The 6,700-nt window shown below is 38.8% G+C and overlaps 1 pseudogene across 1 annotated transcript; it reads left to right on the plus strand.

Annotated features, from left to right (window-relative positions):
- The first annotated feature begins 4,040 nt into the window (after positions 1-4,040).
- Positions 4,041-5,531, plus strand: LOC116101718 (annotated as a pseudogene). Its single transcript, XR_004122904.1, has one exon. The product of XR_004122904.1 is annotated as an aurora kinase A pseudogene (transcript).
- Positions 5,532-6,700: the final 1,169 nt, after the last annotated feature.

The following is a 6,700-nucleotide window of genomic DNA, read 5'->3' on the forward strand; positions in this document are numbered from 1 at the left end:
AACAACACAAAGATTCAAATAATCCATGAGCATTCCTTTGGGAAAATCAACAAGATAAATAAACGATTAGCCAAACTAACTAAAAGACAGAGAAACAGTATCCAAATTAACAAAATTAATATATACTTTCTTCTCAGTACCTCATGGTACCTTCTCCAAAATTGGCCATATAATTGGTCACAAAACAGGCTTCAACAGATACAAGAAGATTGAAATAATCCCATGCACCCTACCAGATCACCACGGACTAAGGCTTGTCTTAAATTCCAACAAAAACCACAGAAAACACACATGGAAACTGAACAATGCTCTACTCAATGATAACTTCGTTAAGGAAGAAATAAGGAAAAAAATTAAAGACTTTTTAGAATTTATTAAAAATGAAAACACATCATACTAAAACTTATGTCACAGTGAAAGCAGTGCTAAGAGGAAAACTCATAAGTGCCTCCAAAAAGAAATTGGAGAGAGCTTACACTAGCAGCTTGACAGCACACCTGAAAGCTCTAGAACAAAAAGAAGCAAATACACCCTCGATGAGTAGACAGCAGGAAATAATCAAACTCAGGGGTGAAATCAACCAAATAGAGACAAAAAGAACTATACAAAGGATCAAAAAAGCCAGGAGTTGGTTCTTTAAGAAAATCAAAAAGATAGATAAAGCCTTAGCCAGACTAACCAGAGGGCACAAAAAATCCAAATTAATAAAATCAGAAATGAAAAGGGAGACATATAAATGCAAACAATGGAAATTCAAAAAATAATCAGATCCTACTACAAAAGCTTATTCTCTGGTAAATTGAAAAATCTGGATGAAATAAACAATTTTCTAGACACATACCAGGTGCCAAAGTTAAACAAGATCAGATCAAGCATCTAAACATTTCCATAACCCCTAAAGAAATAGAAGCAGTAATTAATAGTCTCCCAACCAAAAAAAGCCCAAGACCAGATGGGTTTAGTGGAAAATTCAATCAGACCTTTAAAGAAGACCTAATTCCAATACTCTTCAAACTATTCCACAAAATAGAAACAGAAGGTACACTACACAATTCATTATACAAAGCCTCAATTATGCTTATATTTAAACCACACAAAGACCAAACAGAGAAAGAGAATTTCAGACCAATCTCCTTTATGAACATTGATGCAAAAATACTCAATAAAATTATTGCAAACCGAATCCAAGAACACATCAAAATGAACATTCCCCATCAATTGGGATCAAGTGGGCTTCATCCCAGGGATGCAGGGATGGTTCAATATATAGAATTCCATCAACATAGTCCACTACATAAACAAACTCAAAGACAAAAGCCTCATGATCATTTCAGTAGATGCTGAAAAAAACATTTGACAAAATTCAGCATCCCTTCATGTTAAAAGTCTTGGAAAGATCAGGAATTCAAGGCCCATATCTAAACATAGTAAAAGTAATATACAGCAAACTAGTAGCCAACATCAAACTGATTGAAGAGAAACTCCAAGTAATCACACTAAAATCGGGCTAAACAAAGCTGCCCACTCTATTCAACATAGTACTTTAAGTTCTAGCTAGGGCATTTAGACAACAAAAGGAGGTCAAAAGGATACAAATTAGAAAGGAAGAAGTCAAAATATCACTATTTGCAGATGATATGATAGTATACATATACAGCCCCAAAAATTCCACCAGAGAACTCCTAGAGCTGATAAACAATTTAAGCAAAGTGGCTGGATATAAAATCAACTCAAACAAATCAGGAGCCTTCCTCTACTCAAAAGATAAACAGGTTAAAAAATTAGGGAAATGACACCCTTCACAATAGTCACAAATAATATTACATACCTTGGTGTGACTCTAAGCAAGTGAAAGATCTGTATGACAAGAACTTCAAGTCTCTGAAGAAAGAAATCGAAGAAGATTTCAAAAGATGGAAAGATCTCCCATGCTCATGGATTGACAGGATTAATATAGTAAAAAATGGCCATCTTGTCGAAAGCAATATACAGATTCAATGCAATTCCCATCAAAATTCCAATTCTTCATAGAATTAGAAAGAGCAATTTTCAAATTCATTTGGAATAACAAAAAATCCAGGATAGTGAAAACTATTTTCAACAATAAAAGAACTTCTGGGAGAATCACCATTCCTGACCTCAAGCTGTACTACAGAGCAATCGTAATAAAAAAAAAAAAAAAACCTGCATGGTATTGGTACAGAGACAGGCAGGAATATCAGTGGAATAGAATTTAAGACTCAGAAATGAACCCACACACATATGGTCACTTGATCTTTGACAAAGGCGCTAAAACCATCCAGTGGAATAAAACAGTATTTTTAACAAATGGTGCTGGTTCAACTGGTGGTCAGCACGTAGAAAAATAGTGACAGAACTGAAGGAGTAGAAGAGGTTTGCAACTCCATAAGAAGAACATCAATATCCACCCACCAGACCTCTCAGAACTCCTAGGGAGTAAGCCATCAACAAAGGTGTACATATCGCTCCAGCTGCATATGTATGTAGCAGAGGATGGCCTGGTCATGCATCAATGGGAGGAGAGGTCCTTGGTCCCATAAAGGCTTGATAGATGCTTCAGTGTCTATCAAGGGTAGGGCGGTGGGAGTGGGTGGGTGGGTGAAGGAACACCCTCCATAAGCAGGGGAAGGAAGCATGTAATAGGATGTTTCTGGGAGGGAAGGAAACTGGGAAAGCGGATAACATTTGAAATCTAAATAAAGAAAATATCCAATCAAAAATAAAATTAAAAATGAAAAAAGGAGCAATAAAACAGATGGAGATCAAGGGGATACAATTTGTAAAGAAAAAGTTGAAGTATCACTATTTGTGCACAATATGATAGTATACACTGGTGACCCCAAAATTTCTAATACAGAATTATAACATCTAATAAACACTATAAGCCAGATGACTGGATAGAAAATTAACTTAAGAAATTAGTAGCCCTCCATTATACAAATGATAAACAGCCTGAGAAATCAAGGAAATAACACCCTTCTCTTCAAAAAAAATTATTTAATTTATTTATTTATTTATTTATTTATTTATTATATGTAAGTACACTGTATCTGTCTTCAGACACCCCAGAAGAGGGCATCAGATCTCACTGCAGATTGTTGTGAGCCACCATGTGGTTGTTGGGATTTGAACTCAGGACCTTTGGTAGAGCAATCAGTGCTCTTAACCACTCACCATCTTACCAGACCAACAACTTTCTCAATAGCAACCAATAAATATCTTGGTATCACTCTAACCAAGAAAATGATAGACCTGTATGACAAAAACTGCAAACTCTAAAGAAAGAAACTGAGGAAGATACAAGGAGAATAAAAGATCTCCCATGATCATGGACTGGTAGGATTCATATTAGTAAAAATGGCCATAGTACCAAAAGCAATATACAGATTCAATGAAATTACCACCAAAATTTCCAACACAATTCTTTACAGAACTTGAAAGAGCAATTCTCAACTTCATATGGAAAAAAAATTCCAGGATAGCTAAAACAGTTCTCTATAACATAATTTCTAGAAGTATCACCATTCCTGACTTCAAGCTGTACTATAAAGTAATAGTAATAGGAACTACATGGTCTTGGTATAGAAACAGACAGGATGATCAATGGAATCTATTTGAAAACCTATGAACAGTTGATTTTTGACAAAGAATCAAAAATTATACGGAAAAAAAAGCATCTTCAACAAATGGTGCTTTTCTAACTAGATGTCTGCATGTACAAGAATGCAGCTAGTGAATATTCATCACCCTGCCTAAAATTCAAGTCCAAGTAGATCAAAGTCCTCAACATAAAAACAGAAACTCTAAATCTAACAGATGAGAAAGTGAGATATTCTCTCATTAAAACCATTTGTACAGGAGACAATTAACTGAACAAAATACCAATAGCTCAGACCCTAAGATCAGCTATTAAATAATTGGGAACTCATGAAACTGAAAAGGTTCAAATGACTGAGCTACCGGGATCGCTTGGAGGCTTCAGACTGAAGCAGGTTACTGCCTGGGAGTAGGAAGTGGACATGGCTGCTGAGGGCGAGCCTGAATGGTGCAAACCGAAGGGGAAGGTTGTGTGGAGACATAGACAGATGTAAAGAAGACTGTGTCTCTGGGCCTGTTAAGACCACAGTTCCCTTCAGTCCGAAACGCATCTTGGTGACTGAGCAGATTCCTTCTCAGAACCTAGGATCTGCTAGCAGTGGAAAGGCCCAAGGGGTTCTGTGTCCTTCCAACTCCCAGCATGTCCCTTCACAAGCCCAGAAACTTGTAGCAGGTCACAAGCCAGTGCTAAAGCAGTTGCCAGCTGCCAGTGTTCCTCAACCAGTGTCCCGGCTCAATAAACCCCAGAGTGAGCAACCTGCAGCCTCGGGAAATAATTCTGAAAAGGAGCGGGCATCCCATACAGAAGACTGAAGACACACAAAAAAGGCCATGGACTTTGGAAGATTTTGACATTGGCCGCCCACTAGAAAAATGGAAGTTTGGAAATGTCTATTTGGCGAGGGAGAAGCAAAGCAAGTGCATCCTGCCTCTGAAGGTGCTGTTTAAAATACAGCTGGAGAAGGCCTGTGTGGAGCACCAGCTTCGAAGTGGAGATCCAGTCGCACCTGCGTCACTCCAGCATCCTCAGGCTGTATGGATTGTTTCCATGACACCACCCAAGTTTATCTGATTCTAGAATACGCACCCCTTGGAACCGCTTCAAAAGCTCTCTAAGTTTGGCGAGCAGAGAACGGCTACTTATGTCACTGAGTTGGCAAACGCTCTGCTTTACTGTCATTCAAAGAGAGTGATCCACAGAGACATTAAGCCAGGGAACTTGCTGCTTGGCTCAAACGGAGAGTTGACGATAGCAGACTTCAGATGGTCTGTACACATTCCGTCTTCCAGGAGAACCACACTGTGTGGCACCCTGGACTACCTGCCTCTGGAAATGATTAAAGGCTGGTTGCATGATAAGAAGGTGGACCTCTGGATCCAAGGCATTCTCTGCTAAGAGCTCCTAGTGGGGATTCCCACTTTCGAGACACACACTTACCAGGAGACCTACAGAAGGATATCATGGATTGAATTCACATTCCCTGACTTTGTGACGGAGGGAGTCAGGGACCTCATTTCAAGACTGTTAAAACACAATTCAAGTCAAAGGCTAACACTAGCAGAAGTCCTTGAGCTTCCTTGGATCAAAGCTAACTCCTCCAAACCTCCAACTGGCAAATCATCTTAGGGAATCCTGAGCCAGGAACACCGTGCAACTGTGAGAAATACCCCATTGAAGCCGCCCACCCAGACCATCATGGCTGCCCTCAAGAGTGCCTTGCTGAGGAACTAGTCCTTGGCCTGGCATCTAGGAAATCCCACCTGTTACCCAGCCCCCAAGAACCATGCTGCTCTTCTTGGTTTAGTAATCTGGAGGGAAGGTTCCACTGAAGCTTCCCCCATCTCCTTGCCTATGCCCCAAGGTGTCCTACTGGATGTCTCACTGTAGGAAAGTTACCAGTGATCACCTGCATCATAGCCTTCAAGTGCCAAAGCATGTGTGTAACTTATTGGGTCTCCAGGCCTGGGGAAACTGTTGGGATGGATATACAACCTTTGAAATAAATAAAGATTTGTATAGACAAAAAAAAAGAAAGAAACTGAAAAGGTTCTATAAGACAAATGACAAAAATCAATAGGATAAAATAGCAGCCTCCAGAATGGGAAAATATATTAACCAGCCCTGCATCTGACAGATATATATCCAAAATATATATAAAGAACTCAAGAAGTTAGACACTAGCAAACCAAATAACCCAATTTTAAAATGGGGAACAACAAGTGGGGCTTCCGCTACTGTGATTAGAAGTGGGAAAATTAATGGAGGAAAGGATTTGTAAGGGCAAGCCTGGGATGAGAAGAAGGAAGGGACCTGCAGTTGGGATGTAAGGGGAATAACAATAATTGATGAAAAAATTGCTAGAGAGGGAAACAGAAACTTCTCAACAAAGCAATTGTAATGGTAACAAACACTTAAAGAAATGTTCAGAATTCTTAGTCTTCAGGGAAATGCAAGCAAAAATGACTCTGAGATTCCACATTATACTGGCCAGAATGGCTAAGATTAAAAATAAACTCAAGGAACAGTATATGATGGCAAGAATTAGGAGAAAAGGGAACACTCCTCCATTGTTGGTGGGAATGCAAATTTGTACAATCACTCTGGAAATCAGTTTGGCAACTTTTCAGAATATGGGGAATTCAGAACAGAACCAAAACTCCATCCTGACATATCTCTACTCATCATACATCTCCTTTTGTCCTGAAGACCCAGCTATACTACTCCTGGGCATATACCCAAAAGTTGCTACACTATCTCACACAGACACTTGATCAATATAGTCATAGTAGCTTTATTCATAACAGCCAGAAACTGGAAACAACCTAGATGTACCTCAACTGAAGGACAGTTAAAAAAAAGTTCATTTTCACAATGGAATAGTCAGGTATTAAAGACAAGAACATCATGAATTTTGTAGTCAAATAGATGGAACTAGAAAATATCATCTTGAGTGAGATAATCCAGACAAAAAATGACATGCATGGTATGTACTCACTTGTAAGTGGATATTAGCCATAAAGTACAGGATAGTCACATGGGTTATATAGACCCATAAAAAGCCAAATAATGAGTGCCTAAGAT

Source organism: Mastomys coucha, unplaced genomic scaffold (genome assembly GCF_008632895.1).
Source record: "Mastomys coucha isolate ucsf_1 unplaced genomic scaffold, UCSF_Mcou_1 pScaffold21, whole genome shotgun sequence".
Classification (NCBI taxonomy): domain Eukaryota; kingdom Metazoa; phylum Chordata; class Mammalia; order Rodentia; family Muridae; genus Mastomys; species Mastomys coucha.